Consider the following 17,997-nt stretch of genomic DNA (forward strand, 5'->3'; position numbering starts at 1 on the left):
CAACTATATGTATAGGTGCATGAGTCAGTGAATGCAAGGAGAGTGAGTGCAAGGACAGCACATATTGTTGAGGTAATTTCAAGAAAAAATGTCCACACAAATTTTTGAGATTGAAACTCTGTCTGGCTGAAGCACTGGAATCAACTGCTATCTTAGTGCTGACCACTAGCTGAGAATGTCCACCGCAACCCCTAACTCATCTTAAACAACTTTTTATCTTATTTACTGTGTTCAAATCACTGGGCTCCTCAACAACTCTGTCAGCTTTCCCTATCGCCTAGGTTTGGCAGGCTTTGATCACTTTTCATTGGTCTGCTTATCTTCCTTCATTTCCTTCTACTCCTCAACTCTCCCTCCAGTGGCCCACATTTGATGGTTGGTCTGCTCCCCTCATTTTCTCCTTATGGTGTGTGAAAAAGATTTTATATTTCCTGGATTGCCTGAAATCTTTGTTTCTGTTGGATCTTTCTGCTGCCCACCTTTTGAGAATTTCACTATTACATTTGAATACAATGGAACTCCTACCAGAAGCTCAAAAACAAGGAAAGAAGGTGAAACCATACCAATTTAGGCCCTTGTTATCAATTTTGCTACTTGTGGTTGGGTCAGATAAGTAACTGAAGCTATCAATCAAAAGTGAGTTTCAGATACCTAGTGTTTTAAACGAACCCTTGTATTACTGTATTAAGGTCTCCCAATACTACAAAGAATACTATTGACTCTTTTGATAATGGCTTTAGAGTCTCAGTTCTTTTCCTGAATTTTTTAAATGGTGTTTGTTAAGTGTTCACATTGTGACCAGGCACTGTACTAAGCACTGGGGTGGATACAAGCATGGCATAGTGGATAGAACATGGGCCTGGGAGTCAGAAGGTCATGGGATCTAATACTGGCTCTCCCACTTGTCTGTTGTGAAGTTGGGCAAGTCACTTCACTTCTCTGGGTCTCAGTTACCTCATATGTAAGTTGGGAATTGAGACCGTGAGCCCCACATGGGACAGGGATCGTGTCCAACCCAATTTGCTAGGTATTCAGCCCAGCGCTTAGTACAGCACTTAGAGAAGCAGTGTGGCTTTGTGGAAATGGCACAGACTTGGGAGTCAGAGGACGTGGGTTCTAATCCCACCTCCGCCACTTGTCTACTGTGTGACCTTGGGCAAATCACTTCACTTCTCTGTGTCTCAATTACCTCATCTGTAAAATGGGGAAAAAGATTGTGAGTCCCACTTGGGACAACCTGATTACCTGTAACTACCCTGGCGCTTAGAACAGCGCTTGGCACATAGTAAGCACTTAACAAACACTATCATTATTATTAGTATTACAGTGCCTGGCACATAGTAAGTGCTTAAAAATACCATCATTACTATTATTATTATTATTACAAGCTAATCAGTTGGACACAGTCCATGTCCCATGTAGGGCTCATAGTCTTAGTTCCCATTTTACAGATGAAGTAGCTGAGCAGAGAAGTTAAATGACTTGCCCAAGATCACGGCAGACAAGTGGTGGAGTCAGGATTAGAATCCAGATCTTCTGACTCCAAGGCCCATGATTTTTCCACTAGGTCACGCTGCTTCTCCAAAGATTATTTTCCATAGAATTATTCCTACCTCTCTGAAGGTACAGATGGGTGTGAGTGAGTGAGAGGAGAAGTAAGGCAAAACCTGACTTCTCCACTATTTTCACCAGAAAACTTCCTGACTAAATTGTATTGTTGGTTGATGCAAGTTCTTGTTAAACATGAGGTGGCAGAAAATATTTCTCTATGTAAATGACATTTACTCTCCCAAGAATTTAACATAGTGCTCTGCACACAATAGGCACTCAATAAATATTATTGATTGATTGATTGATTGATATTCCCATGTAAAAAATATCTTCAAATCTGCTGCAGTTTGGGCAAGTAAGGGAGGGGGAAGAGTTCCAAATTTAAATTAAGACACTGGTGGCATTAATTTATATGGCACTTGAAATATCCAGATAACAGAATCCAAAATAGATACTTTCTGATCTCGATAATCTGGATAATTTGTGAGTGAGGCCTGATTACAGCTTCATAGAATGCGAAATAGGTATGGGTGTTGGGTATGTCCCCTGCCCTTCATGACAAATGCAGAATGGATCACATGTAGGATAAATTACATGTGATTTTACCCTTCAATCTCTGGGAAAATCTTCTCTGCACCCATCATAGTCACTTGCCTCTGTACATCTGAAGAATTACTCTTCTGCAAAGCTGAGTCTACCTTAGAGACACTTTCCCAACTAACTGTGAGATTTCAAAAGATGACAAAATTAGGTCAATACTCCTCAGTGTCCAGATGTGATATATTCAGGAAATAGTTGCACTGGGCAATTTCTCATTCTTTCTAAACTAGGAGGGAAAATGTGATACCAAAAATTTCCAAGACATTGCATAGGGAGAGAAGTAAAATGAGCCAGATTACAAATGGCCATATTTCCCTGTCCCTTTGAAATGGTTTCTCTATGGAAACCAGCCCATTTTTCTAATACTGTCTTTTACTTCTGAGAAGCAATGCTTTTCTGAGGCATTCACTAAATTGTCCAGAACACTGTCTTTCTTTTTTTTCATGGTATTTGTTAAGTGCTTACAATGGGCAAGGCACAGTACTAAGTGCTGAAATAAATACAAGCTAACCAGGTTGGAAACAGTCCATAACCCACATAGGGCTCATAGTATTAATCTCCATTTTACAGATGAGGTGTCTGAGGCATAGTGGAGTTACGTGACTTGCCCAAGGTCATCCAGCAGACAAGTGGCAGAGCAGGGATTAGATCCCAGGTCCTTCTGACTCCCAGGTCCACATTCTATCCACTAAGCCATGCTGCTTCTCTTGCAGACAAATGCCATTATTGCCACCTAGATTAATGTTACATTTGACAATGAACTTAACAGGGAGAGAATAAAGAAACAACTTTGTTTTATTGCCATGGGTTATCTTGCTTAGCACTTTTTCTGGAAGCAGCAGCTTCATCAAAATGGATCCCAAAATTTTCAAAGAGCAATTCATTTCAGGCAGACACAAAGCCTGCAATGCCTGGTTATAGTTGCTCTGAAGCCACCTATTAAACACTGCAATGCACTGAAATTGTTAGAAAAGCCTGGGATACAGACGGTGACATATGGGTCATTGAGATATCTGCCAGAATCCTTTTAACTCTTTATTGTTTGGCAGACTGGGCAGTCTTAGCTTGCCTATAAATTGTATAAGTAGTGTGACCTAGTGGATAGACCCCGGGCCTGGGAGTCAGAAGGATCTAGGTTCTGATCCCAGCTCCACCATCTGTCTGCTGTGTGACCTTCGGCAAGTCACTTAACTTCTCTGTGCCTCAGTTACCTTATATGTAAAATGGGGATTAATACTGTGAGCCCCTTGTGGGGTAGGGACTGTCTCCAACCTGATTATCTTGTATCTACCCCAGTGCTTAGTAAAGCATCTGGCACATAGTAAGTGCTTTTAGAGAAGCAGCGTGGCTCAGTGGAAAGAGCATGGGCTTTGGAGTCAGAGGTCATGAGTTCGAATCCCAGCTCTGCCACTTGTCAGCTGTGTGACTGTGGGCAAGTCACTTAACTTCTCTGGCCCTCAGTTACCTCATCTGTAAAATGGGGATTAAGATTGTGAGCCCCATGTGGGACAACCTGATTCCCTCGTGTCTCCCCCAGCACTTAGAACAGTGCTCTGCACATAGTAAGCGCTTAACAAATACCAACATTATTATTATTATTAATAAATCCCATAAAAAAGTCACTAATGCATATTCTGAAAGGCTAAATTATTTGGTCATTCTTGGGGAAACTGAAGATACACACCTAACAGACTGAAGGCTGTCTCCATCCTTTGGCAAGCCACAGGATTTTGTCACACTGTATTCTCCCAAGTGCTTACTACAGTCCTCTGCACACAGTAAGTGTGTAATAATAATAATTATGGTCTTTGTTAAGCACTTAACTATGTGTCAGGCACTGTACTAAGCACTGGGGTGGATACAATAAAAAATTGGATTGGACACAGTCCCTTTCCCATATGGAGCCTCACAGTCTCAATCTTCATTTCATAGATGAGGTAACTGAGGCTCAGAGAAGTGAAGTGTCTTGCCCAAGGTCACACAGCAGACAAATGGCAGAACCGGGAATAGAATCAATGACCTTCTGACTCTGGGGCCTGTGCTTTATCCTCTACACCATGCTGCTTCATGATTTATTGATTGATTGATTGAGTCTACTTAGAACATTGATTAGAGAATTAACTTATAGAAGGGTATTCAAATCCACATCAATGAAGACATACTGCACTGAGCACCAGGAAGTAGTCAAAGCTAATTTTACTCACTCAATTCTTAATGAAGTGTGTCAAGCCTCTGCCTGGTGCCTCATATGTCATTATACGATGGCCTCTGGGTTATTTCCCGTGCATGGTCATAAGTGACAATTATAAGGTTCCGCACGAAGATTGGAAATATCCTTCTGATGCATTTACCCACCTTGCTGAAAATTTCATTTCCAGTCTGCTCTTTTCCTTGTTGCTGGTCACTAGCACTGGAAAAACTGCTCAGACTTTGGGTCTAACAAAATTCTGACAACCCAATCCTTAGCAAATGGCACTAAAGTGGCATTATATGTTCTCACTCTTCATTCTAATTTTCTGTTCTCCCTCCTCCAGGAGGCTGGCTTGTTTCAGTTTAGCCTTGGGATTGCTGGTCCAAACCAAAGTGTGGCTGGAGAGGTCTAGTGAAATCTGGAAAGCCCCAGAGAGGGTAGAAGGTTAACTCAGTCATACCAGTCGTGACAACTCTTGGGATTCCAAGGCAGAACCAGGGCCAATCAAAGTATTGGAGACCTTCCCTAGGCAAATGTCTAGAATAGCCCCAAACTGAACTGGAGCCTTGGCCCCCCATTGGACTCCCTCCCACGCATGTTGCCCTGACTCACCCCCTTTGTTCTACCCCACCTCCCCGCCCCTCAGCACTTGCTATATATGTACATATCTATAATTCTATTTTTATTAATGCCTGATTACTTGTTCTGATGTGTATATATATATCTATAATTCTATTTATTTATATTGATGTTATTGTTTTGATGTCTGTCTCTCCCCTTCTAGGCTGCGAGACTGTTGTGGGAGGGGATTGTCTCTCTTCATTGCTGAATTGTACTTTCCAAGTGCTTAGTACAGTGCTGTGCACACAGTAAGCACTCAATAAATATGATTGAAAGAATGAATGAATTAGACTGAGCTTTATTAAAGGTAATTCAGTGATATTTGTTAACCACTTACTATGTGCCAAGCAGTGTACTAAGTGCTGGGGTAGATGCAAGCTAATCAGGTTGGACACACAGGGCTCACAGACTTAATCCCCATTTTACAGATGAGGTAACTGAGGCACACAGAAGTGAAGTGACTTTTTCATGGTCAAACAGCAAACAAGTGGCAGAATGTGATTAGAATGCAGGTCCTTTTGACTTCCAGGCCTAAGCTCTATCCACTATGCCATGTAGCTTTTCAATGTCAATGTCACATATTAAATTGTCATATATTAAAAGTAACCCAAGTGGGAAATGCCTTGGGAAACTCCAAATCTTTAAACAAGACATCTTCAAGCCTTAAGGACTGAAAAATACTTGGACATTTCTCCTGACTATGCAATGACCTAGTCCTCCTATCCTCTAATATACAGACCGAAAGACATGATCTCTGTTACCTGACAGGATGCTTTAAAATGAAATTGTACCACTGCATAACTGAGTTGAAAGTAAAGCCTAAAGTATTAGGGGAAATTAAATATCTCCATTAAAAAGACAATCCCCTGGGATCCATTGTGACCTTGTGGAGAAATCTGAGTATCCGCTGCATGCAGGTTGAAAATAACTGCTGCAAAGCAGACTAAATGCAATCTTTTCCTTATCAACTAAGTAGACAGCCACCAACTGATCAGTAACACAACACTAAAACAGCCCCTGATAAGAAAGGAACTCCAATCTTTTTTGACATTTAGCAGGAATTTAAACTTGTGTATAACACATCCCAGGTCTTGCAAGTTTAGATCGTGTCATCCCTGAAAATATAGATCCTAGCAATTGCAGAAAATGAAACACACTTGGGGTTCATTTCCCTTGATCATAAATGCTATGACAGTTTTGCAAACCTGTACAGCATAGTTTAGAATGACTAAAAAAGTTGTGTCAAATTTTTGGTAGAACTGGAAGATACCCAGTGGGTACATCTCTTGGAGTTCAGAGATTCCTAAGAGGTTTTTTTATCATTTGCTCACTACAAAATAAAACCTGGGGGCTCTCCATGCCCGTACCACAGCCTGCTGAATTAGCGTCCAGAAACCTTAAAGAGTCTGGGGATTAATTAATTAATGTTGGTATTTGTTAAGCGCTTACTATGTGCCGAGCACTGTTCTAAGCGCTGGGATAGACATAGGGGAATCAGGTTGTCCCACGTGGGGCTCACAGTCTTAATCCCCATTTTACAGATGAGGGAACTGAGGCACGGAGAAGTTAAGTGACTTGCCCACAGTCACACAGCCGACAAGTGGCAGAGCTGGGATTCGAACTCATGAGCCCTGACTCCAAAGCCCGTGCTCTTTCCACTGAGCCACGCTGCTTCTCCATGAAAATCCACCAAGGAAATTAAGGTTTTCTCTAGTAACAGGTGTGTACAAAGATGAGGAGGGCAATGAGCTGCTAATATGGTTTCTACATAACCCAGGGAACCCCAGAAAACATAACCTCAGTTTCATAGAACGGCAGGTTGCCCTTGTCAATGCTCTGAAGAAAAGGGAAGCCAGGTGCCAGACTCTGAGCCATAGAAGACCTAACAGTAAATCTGCCGGGGACAGGTATAAGACTCCTCACTGAACTTCAAATAGGAATATTTGACTTCTCAAAAGGAAAAGATGAATTCAGGGGAGAAAAATCACCACCCACCTCCCCTAAAAAAATCTTCCAAATAGACTCACTGGTTCCCAAAATCAATATCTTTCTTTTTCAAAGCTCCTGAGCTCTTTTTCACTACCTCTGATCTGGAAACTCTAAGAAAGGATCAGACTAACAATCACAAACTCAACCAGAACCTCCCTCTGAGATGAAGCCAGAACAACAGCATGATTGCTATTAAGTGACTTGGCTAAGACAAATGTTAAGGACTTAGATGTTTTCTCAGACATCAACGTCTCATTGGGATTGATGGACACCAATGGACTGTTACGAGACTTGACTGTGTCATTCTGACATTGTCCGTCCAAGTATAAGGTTTGGCAAAATCTCTTCCAAAGGTGGATTTACATAGCTTGAGTCACAAACAGGAGTTTCATCAGAGCTGAGAATGAGGCCAGTTGTCCAGTTTTCTACCAGTATCTTTCTAGCCAGTCTGCCTTCTCCCCAGTTCATATATGGCACCAGGCACCACTATGACTGGTATTTTTTAGGTGCCCAGCCTCCCTCCAACTTGGCTTCTGTAACTGAGTCCTGTGGCTCTGAAGTGGTGACTGTGTTTCAGGACTCCAGAAAGGGGAACTCAAGGATCCAGAGCTAGCTGCTGGGTGTTGGGGAACTCCTGGAAAAGTGCTCTAAGCTAAGGTAGACTCTTGCTAAAAGTTGCATTGAACTTTTGCTATGCTATGTGCCCGACATAATGCTCTTGATGTCAAGTATGCATAGGGGCCCGATATCTGCGAAAGCTGTCAGTAGCCACCTCTGCTGAGGTAAGAGTAAGGATCCTGGAATCATATAACCACAGAGGCCAGTTCCTTCTTCATATCCTTAACCAGCTACTTAAGGGCAGGGAACGTGTCCCTTTAAACTGTGAGCTCATTGTGGGCAGGGAATATGTCTTTTTATTGTTGCATTGTACTCTCCTAAGTGCTTAGTACATTGCTCTACACACAGAAAACACTCAATAAATACAACTGTATGAATGAATGAATGATTACGGATGAGGAGAAGACTCCCAAGTCTTTACCTCTTCCAATACTGGATCCCGATTCATTTGGAAAACTTATGTAGGATTTTGATAGCTGTTGTGAAAACATTCCAGGCCAAAATCACTCCCTCTTGATTATAGTTCAGAGGCTATTACCACCAGTTTTTTAGGGACGGCAAAAGAAAGAGATTTACCAGATTTACTGGTATTATCTTGACACATTAGCTTCCAGGATGATACTTTAAAAACAAGCTAATAATGTCACTGGGTATTTTTAGGTCTCCATCTTAAACCACACAAGCCACGGCTATTTTTTCCTAAACAATGACTCCACTGATCAATGACATTCTGCTAAGGCATGGCAGCTAATATTAAATTTGATCTCTTCCCATTTGATGGAATAGCCTAAAATCTCACAATAACTGCTAAAATACAAGGGTGTTGCATTTTTGATGAAGTTCCATCTTATGATTTGACTGTGATTTCTCAGATTAGAAATCTCTACCAACTTTCATCTTCAGAGGCACCTTTATCTATGAAACACACTCATTTCAACTTGATAAATATTCCCAAATTAAGAATGCCTAGGTGGATTCTCCCCTTTATTGTTACCTCTGAAAGAGATCCCTCCCTTTGACAAAGTGGGGCTGGGTTTAGGTTTGTTTCAGTCTTTCCCAAACCAATCACTCTGTTCCTTCCCCCTTGTCACATCTGATTTTGGAAGGACTATCCCAGGTTTCCTGCTATTCTCTAGCTGCTGCCCAGTTTTCTCCCATTAACACCTCAAATGGCATGCCTTTCGTAGGTGCTTAAGATGTTTCCCGAAATTACTTCCTCCCACCCAGATAATTGTATTTCCTGGACATAGGGATCTCAAACCAGTGCATCCAATTATACAGTTATATAATCATACAATGTTATAATTTATAGCATGTTGAAAAAAATTCCTGCACAGAATCTATTGCTTAAAAGTTCTTCAGGTTAACAATTAGTAGAATTGCACATATAAATAGAAGAATTGTAAAATAAAAGCCACTACTGCCCATTCATTTCCACTGTTCTGCAGCTGTAGCACAAGCCTCCTAAAGTGAGACAAGAAACTGTCTGGTAAATAATAATAATAATAATAATGTTGGTATTTGTTAAGCGCTTACTATGTGCAGAGCACTGTTCTAAGAGCTGGGGTAGACACAGGGGAATCAGGTTGTCCCACGTGGGGCTCACAGTCTTAATCCCCATTTTACAGATGAGGGAACTGAGGCACAGAGAAGTTAAGTGACTTGCCCACAGTCACACAGCCGACAAGTGGCAGAGCTGGTATTCGAACTCAGGAGCTCTGACTCCAAAGCCCAGGCTCTTTCCACTGAGCCACGCTGCTTCTCATGCCAAGTGCCCTTCCTAGCATATCTAGTAGCATACCTAACACTTGCCACCGACATGTTAACTCCAACATTTTTGCTGCATGATCTCAAATGGCTTCATAGAGAGATCATAAACACAGAGTACGAAGGTAAGTGAAACAATTTCTGACATAATGACACATCAGAACCTTGTAAAAATGCATGTTCTCCAGAGAACAGTTGTGAGATTTTGTGAAACATCTATTTTGCCTTTAAATTTACATTTTTCCTTTTGGGGGCAATATTTGGATCCTATACCTAAAATGACCTTATGTAATGAATTCATTTCTTTAGGGAGCTTAACCTGTCAGACACATTTTCTCACTATATCTCAAAAGGCATTCTATAATAAAGATCGAAAGACAGAGGCATGGAGTCATTAAACCAAGATAGAGTAGTGGCAAAGTTGGAAATCCAGAAATTCTAGTGTGGTTCTGTTCCCTTCCAGTGCTCTACAATTCTTCTATTTATCTGTACAATTCTACTAATTCTTAATATGATAAACTTTTAAGCAGTAGTTTCTCTGCAGGCATTCTTTTCAATATAGATCATAGCACTGCTTAATTATGTCACTGCATAATTTTGTCATTGGCTATGCGGGTATGAGATCCTTACATACTAGACCAGCTTGCTCAGGGTTTGACTATAAATGTATATTTGCATTTGTGTAGAATAAACTGATAAAGTTTTTCATGAAAAGTTGTTGGTATGTTTCTTTAATAGAAGGGAATGAATTTGGTAATCAAGCATGAACATATGCACACTATTACACCTAAAACACTGTTTAGAGTCTGGTGACAAGTATATACTTGCTTTTTCTGGGCTTAGTTATGAGTCTGAAAGAATCAGTGGGTGGGAAGGAAGTCAAATTGAGCTGTATTTTGCCCACACTGATCTGCAGGGAAGTAGTAAGGTTTTGGGTAGCAAACTGGAACTTGGCTCTATAGTATTCAACTACCTTCAGTCCTCCAATTTTTATATATCTTTTAAGAGTTCTTTGGTGGTAGGCTTATACTGTGTATATAAAACACCACTCCCTCGGGAATGATATGCTATGAGATGCATAGCCAAAATTCAATATTTAAAGAGTTCCTGTACAAATTCAGACTAACTAAATAGTGCCCTGGAAATCTAATTTTAAAAGGTATAATTGTAGCTTGCCCCTGACCTCTTTGAATAAGACCATTAGAAAAATGTACCAGTTAATCTATCATTTTAGTAAATCCCCCAGGAAGGCTGACATTTTCAGTGTACTGGTGGTCCTGTGATACTGATTTTATATTTATTATTTTCAGTTCTATTTACTAAAATAATGAATCTTTCATGCAATAAAGAATAAAACCAGAGTGAAAAGTCACAGTTTGTTAAAAGTCTTCAAAAAAAAGGATCGAGGCTTCAACCAAGGTTGATCTTGAAGATCCATCATCAGTAGTCCACCATCCCATACCTCCTTCCTTTAATCCATGCTTTTACAAATCAAATGTTCTTACAAATCAAACCTTATAATTGCAGCCAAATGGCAAGTCACACAGCCAGCAAAGAAAATGTTATCATATTCTGACAAATGGCTCAGGAAAACTACTGGTTTTGGCAAGTGCCTTCTCCTGGGAGGATTTGACCACTGGCTTTCCAGAGGTATAGTCATCTATGCACATAGCATAAACTTCTTTTTCTTAAAAACTGACAACTAGTGCATCGAAGCAGTTTTATTAATTAATAAAAATAATTATAGCATTTGTTAAGGGCTTGCTATGTGCCAGGAACTGTACTAAGTGCTGGGGTGGATACGAGCAAATCAGGTTGGACACAATGTACCACATGGGGCTCACAGTCTCAATCCACATTTTACAGATGAGGGAACTGAGGCACAGAGAAGTGAAGTGTCTTGCCCAAGGTCACATAGCTGACAAGTGGCAGAGCCAATGTTAGAACCCATGACCTTCTGACTCCCAGTCCCAGACTCTCCCCACTGCGCCATGCTGCTTCAGTCAAGTTTCTATTTTCTTTTATTAAAAATAGTGTATGCATAATGTTATTCCTACAAGCAAAGCATGTTCACAACCCTTTAATGCCATCAGTAAAAAAGCTTCCAGTATGAAATAACCCTTTTTCCATTTCTACCCTCCAGATTTTCCACTTCTCAATGTCTGTTGGTCAAAGTACCAGAAAAGAGAAGTATTATTTGAAAAATAATGTAGACCAATTCACCCAGAGACTATAGCTTCTGGGAATGCCAGGAAAATGAATAACACATCGTACATTTTTTGGATATACTTTTTTTATATTAACCTTATTGTATATTTTGAAGACACTAAAGGGAAAACAACCACTATTACCCCCACACCCCTAGTCTTCAAAAATATCTCCTCTTCTCTTAAATCCAAAGAAAAATTAGGACTGAGTCTCTTTCATGGATGCAATCTATCAACAAGATGCTGAACAATGAGATTATTAATAGCCTTTGAAAATATTATCTAAAATTATGCTCCAGGGATTCCCAATTAAGATAGAAGTATGATTTGCAATAAATTCCAGTCACAGACAATTTAATTTTAATTTTCTTTAATGTATCTTTCTGAGAGGCAATAGAAAGAAAATGACAGGGGGCTTAGGGAGAAGAGCTAGTAGGAAGTTTACTTTCACTTGGACTCTAGTGGGCCAAACCAAAGTTTTATTCAGTAGGAACTGCAGTTTTGCACTTGCAAGGGAGGGTAGCCCTTTTGAGTCTTAAAATGCCCTAGGAGGATAAAAAGCGCCAGGACTTTGATTCTCTGGGCATGATATTTTTCTCAGCTGTTGCTTCCTTGCTGAAAGGGATAGATTCTCAAGGTTCCCTGCTGGGAAATGTTTCAACTTTCTGTAAAACCTGCTTCTGGATTCCTATCTTAGGCTAAAAAGCTTCTATTGAGGAAATTAGTAATAATATCTGTTCAGGGCACCTGCAAAACTTTATGCAATTTATAGACTTGATTTCATTATTCAACCCCCTCTCCATGTAAGTTGGGAATGGGGCAGGCAATATTAATGAGTCAACATTTTTTCAAGCAGAGAAACAGGGCCCTGAGAGATTGAATGACATCTAAAAATCAAAGAATAGGACTGGCAGAACCAGGGATTGAAAGTGGCCATTTCATGACTCAGTCATTTATATGCTCAAATTTGCATAGTAGCTTTTTGAGATCGCCCTAATGAGGCTAAAATAATGAGGATGAAATGACACACCTAAAAACTGAGCATCAGATCTTGAACAGGAACTCACTGATTGCAGGATTTATCAGTTGACTAAAAGCCAACACTGAAAGTCATTGAGGAGCTGAGCTTGACACCAAGGTAGAAAGATTCTTGGACAGGAAGAATGGTAGTACCATTGACAGAGGAGGGAAGTTAGGAGGAAGAATGATTTCAGAAGGACTGAAGAGAGTCTTCTTTAGAACCACATTTGCAAGACATCTCTATAGAGGTAGTAGCTGAACCATGTGGAGCATGGTTTTCTAAAGTGAGTGCAAAGCAAGAAGAGGAAGGTACTCAGAATAGAGATCTGTGTGATATTCAAAGTTAGGAAGGCAGAAGATCAGCTAACGTATGAATTTGAGGAGGAAAATTCTGAGATAGGAAAATCATGTGAATACTGTGCAGTGAGACTAGGGTCTGACAGCATTTCCTATATGCTGCCGAGTCTTTCTGTGGGCAAGGATTGTTTCTACCAACTCTACTCTATTACACTTTCCCAGGCACATAGAATAGTGCTCTAAACACAGTAAGTGCTCAATAAATATCGTTGATTAATTCGAGGATGAGGAAATGATTGACAGCAAAGTCAGTTGAGAAATCAAGGTGGATTATTAGATTAGATGAAAACCCATTGTATTTGCCTATGAGAAGGTCATTGTTAACCTTAGAGAATGTAGGATCCCTAACCTGAAGCGGGGGGAAAGACTGATGGAAGGGGAACGAGAATAGAGTGGGTGGAGAAGAGTTGAAGGCAGAGATGTATACAACCTCCTGTCGTAAAATCATGAGCATGGCAACCTCATAGTTATTTCCCAATATCCGAGTGGTAAATAAAATAAAAAGGACAGATCCAAGGCTGGAGAGGATTGATACGTATTATCTCAGCTGAAACAATTCTGGCCTAGTTCCAAATGTAGAATTTGTCCCAAATCCAAAATGATATGAGTTTTCAACTTGCCAGGCAAAATCATAAATGTCAAGAAATAGAATCACATTTTCTGAGAACTACAGAAAAGTGGGAAAGCTTTAATCATTACTGCCAACCATAGAGAACCCCAATATCTTTGACACTTACATATAAAGCAACAGTTATAAATTACTGTTATTCTACATAAGACTATGTATGACATGGTGCTACAGGAATTTTGGGAGACAGAAGGTTTCCCATTTGCTTAGTAAAGTGCTCTGCACACAATAAGCACTCAACAAATACCACTGATTGATAGGAGTTCACTTTAATGAAAAATCAAATGTTTTAATTATTAGTGAAAAAGGGATTTGTCACAATTTGCAACCAACTTGGGAAGTTCCATGTTCCTTCCTAAAAGTATGTTTTTCTAGGTAGCAAAGTGAAACTGGGGTTGGTAGTCTGCATCATCTCCCTTCAAACTTCTGCTGAAGTTATGGCCATGCTGGCCCCATAAATCAATCAATCATATTTACTGAGAGCTTACTCTGGGCCCTGCCCTGTACTAAGTGCTTGGGAGAATACAATATAACAGAGTTGGTAGACATGTTCCTTGGCCACAGTGAGCTTACAGTCTAGAGGGTGAGGGACAAACTCACCTATCTTGGGCTGGGTTTTCTCCAGGGACATTTAACTAGCCTACGAGCTCCCACAGATCTGGCGTGCAAGCCACTAACATCCCTTCCCAGCAGTCGCTGGGTCTTCACAAAGTTTTTAGCTGCATCCATTCTCATCTATCATTTCCCCTAACATCCCCACCTAACTCCAATCCTTACCTAAGATGGGAGCTGCATGTTGAAATCGATAGATTCCCTTCTCTATGTGATCTCTCCAATGGCCTTTCCATTTCCTACTTCAAGGTTCTTAGGGAACTTAAATTTAATGTCTCGGAGTTTTTTAAGTAGGTGGTGGGACAGACCTTGACATTTTGGGGCTGTTGCCCTATGTACATTGGGAAGTCAGCTTCTTTATTGTAGGGTAACATTTAGTAAGAATGCACACTCTCCCAGGGAAAATGCCAAGGTCAGTAGAGCCTGAACAAGCCTATCTCAAGGCACGACCAGAAATCCTGCTTGCTTACTGCTGTGATTCAGTTACAGAGCAAGGGAGCTGTTTCCTTTTTTTTTTCTCTGAGCTTTCCTGGGAACTAAAAACCAGGATCAATCCTTAACACTCAAACACAGATTAGAGAAGAAACTTGAAATGCAGACATGTATACACAATGCCACTGACAAAATGGTTTCTATTTACTTTCTCTTTTCCAAAGTCCTTCATTTTCCTTTCTGCAAATTATCTGACTTGTTCTGTTTTATTTAAGGAAAACACTAAGTTTTCATTTCCAGTCAAGGAAAACATTTACTTTACCCCATGTTAATACCTAATTAAACTAATTCAAAAGAGAAGCTCTATAGGTACAATTATTATATTCCCATATGAAGTGCATAAATATAACCAGAATTATAAATGTCACAGGAATATGTACAATATGGCACACTACAGTAAAAACTAAAATTGACAAAAGTCCCAATCTTATATTTTGTTAGGGAGCCTATGCATTAATTTTTTCATTAGATATTTTGAATGATTGCAATTCAAAACGTATTCCCCCAGTCTCACTGAAAGCTCTTTATGGCCCAAATGGAAATATTACACTTGATTCAGTGCCTGACTCAGACCTTTCAAAGGAAAGAGGCACATAGATATATATTTGAATACTGTGCTGTCAAATAGGTATTCCCTAGGGTTTAGTTTTAAATTGTCTATTTTAGAAGTATGCATTTTGTTGACTGGAGGTTTTACACTGTGTACAAGTTCCAAACAAAGCTCCACAATTGAGGTTTTGCATAAATTTTATAGCCTCCCTAAGTACTCCAACACTTTGAAGAAATAACTTATATGGAATCAGACCATTTCCAACACCTCCTGCTGACAATCCTTTTCCTTATGTTGTGAACAAGGATCATTGCATCAGGCTTACTTGACATATTCAGATTTAAGGAAAATAATGAAATTGCTTGAAGAGTGACAGCTAGAATGGAACTGGAGCTGAAGTGCCGAGTTACTCCGGGAGAAGTTGCTGGAAGAGTTAGAGGCAGAACACATGGAAGTGGAGAAGCAGCAAGGCTTAATGTAAAGAGCATGGACCTGGGAGTCAGAGGACCTGGGCTCAAATCCTGCCTCTACCAATTGTCTGCTGTGTGACCTTTAGAAAGTCACTTAACTTTCCTGTGTCTCAGTTTTCCCAACTGTACAATGGGGATTAAATACCTGTTCTTCCTCCTACTTAGACTGTGAGCCCCATGCGAGACAGTACCTATGTCTAACCTAATTAAGTTGTACCTACCCCAGCTCTTAAAGCAGTGCTTGACACATAGTAAGTGCTTAACAAATACTACAGGAAAAAAAAATGGAGGACCCATCCCCCAGCCACTGCACCTCCAGTTTCTGGGTCCTGATCATCTCAGCCAAATTCCAGGGGAAGTTTCTGACACCAAGACACGGCCTGGTGAACCATGCCTCGCTGAGGAGCTGCCCCGTCTTCATGCCTTTGAGGAGAAATCTCTGATCTCAATCAGTGGGACAAGGAGCAACAGAAATGATGGACCTGTAGGGCATGGCAGCAGTGTATGCTATAAGACACATGAGGGGAAGCAGGTTCCTAGCGGGATGAATGTGGACTCTCAAAAACTTGCTGTCTAGATCTTATGGTCCCTCCCCTCCTGTGGGCATGGAATTGGGGATGGACCGGGACAGTATTATAATATTTATCCTTATGTGAAAGCCCAACTATTGATTAATGAGCTGCCTGGTGCAATAAACAAGTTAGAGGACTATGGAGTTCACTGGTCATTCTTGCTCAAGTTCAGTTCTATGAATTCATTCATTCAATCAATCACATTTATTGAGCACTTACTGTGTGCAGAGCACTGCAGTAAGCACTTGGAAAATACAATTCGGCAACATATAGAGACAATCCCTACCCAACAACGGGATGAATGTCTGTCATCCCTTCTAGACTGGAAGTGCCATATGGTCAGGGAACGTATCTATCAACACTATTACATAATTCTTTCCCAAGTGCTTAGTACAGTGCTTTGTACACAGTAAGTGCTCAATAAACACAATTGATTGATGATAATTAAGGTGTTTTTTAAGGGCAAAATGACTATTACACAGGATGGAGATACTATATTTACAATCATTTGAATTTCAATGATTACAGCTATGCTAATATACATTTCAGTAGTGTGATTGACAATTTGAACAAGAATTACCCAACAGGTTTCATTTTCTTTGGCTCTTCTGCACCCAAAAGCTATCAGTCCTGCCTCAACAAAAAATGATGTTGAAAAGAATAAGGTATGTATATTGAATAAATTATTTTTAAAATATGTGACATTTGGTATCAAGCTATTAGTATGGCTGAAAAGCATGACTAAAATATTGAACAACTTTGTACCTACAAATGCACTTTTAACATTTTTAGCTTAGCATCCTTTGTTTTCTAAAAATGTAGTCGATGCTAAGCAGAAATGTCAAGAAATCAATAATAGTTAATTAGTAAGAGTGTTTAATGTCCTTTAGAGAGGCTTTAAAGGCAGAATAGCACAGTAAAAATATTCAACATCACTTTTTCTTCCATGGGAAAAATACTGAAATGGTAATAATACTCAATATTGGCTTGAGGAAAAACTAACCATGTAAATGTCCAGTATCATCTCATGGCATGGCATTATGAAATGTTTTTTTTTTCTCAATTGAACTCAATTCACACATTAAAGCTAATCTTGAGCATTATCAATACTCCCTGTCTATGTTTAAAGGTAAAAATGCTAAAGGAAAAGACCAAATTCTGCCACTTGACAGTTTATAATGAAGCATTCCTGCCATCTGTTAGACTGTACACTCTTTATGGATAGGGAACGTTTCCACAAATTCTGTTGTACTATCCCAAGCATTTAGAACAGTGCTCTGCACACAGTAAGGACTCAATAAATATGACTGATCGATTGATGGATTTCATTGACTGAATCTGCACAGGGTGTACCTAATATTAGCTTGAAACATTTTTACAATGCTCCAATATCCTTCCACCTCAGCGCTAATATCTCTGGATATTACTGGGTCCCTCCACCACAACAGAACATTAATACCTGTTCTCTATCAAAAGAAAGGGAAATGGGCTGGCTAGAGAGCATCCCTGCAAGTAGATGTGAAATCAGGTTATCTAGATTCATAATATACATATTTTTAAAATGCTGAGTATAAATACTGACATCTATTAGGTTTTCATGGGTGAATGTAGATAGATATTTCTGTATACATGCAGTCCTGAAAAACACACAGCCTATTTTCAGTTTCTGGGTTCAGGTTGAGTGAAGCTTTGTCATTCGGTAAAACTTTATTATTTTTTTTTTTTGCAATACACTTTCCTTAGAACTTGAAG

General features: G+C 39.9%; 1 protein-coding gene and 1 pseudogene across 9 annotated transcripts in view; one reads left to right on the forward strand and one right to left on the reverse strand.

Moving 5' to 3' along the window:
* The window catches only part of NRG1 (neuregulin 1), a 1,057,599-nt gene that overhangs the window by 41,905 nt on the left and 997,697 nt on the right, over window positions 1–17,997 (reverse strand). The gene's annotated exons all lie outside the window — the stretch shown is intronic.
* LOC114812264 lies at window positions 9,390–16,150 on the forward strand (annotated as a pseudogene).

The sequence above is a fragment of the Ornithorhynchus anatinus genome, chromosome 5 (genome assembly GCF_004115215.2).
Source record: "Ornithorhynchus anatinus isolate Pmale09 chromosome 5, mOrnAna1.pri.v4, whole genome shotgun sequence".
NCBI classification, from domain to species: Eukaryota; Metazoa; Chordata; class Mammalia; order Monotremata; family Ornithorhynchidae; genus Ornithorhynchus; species Ornithorhynchus anatinus.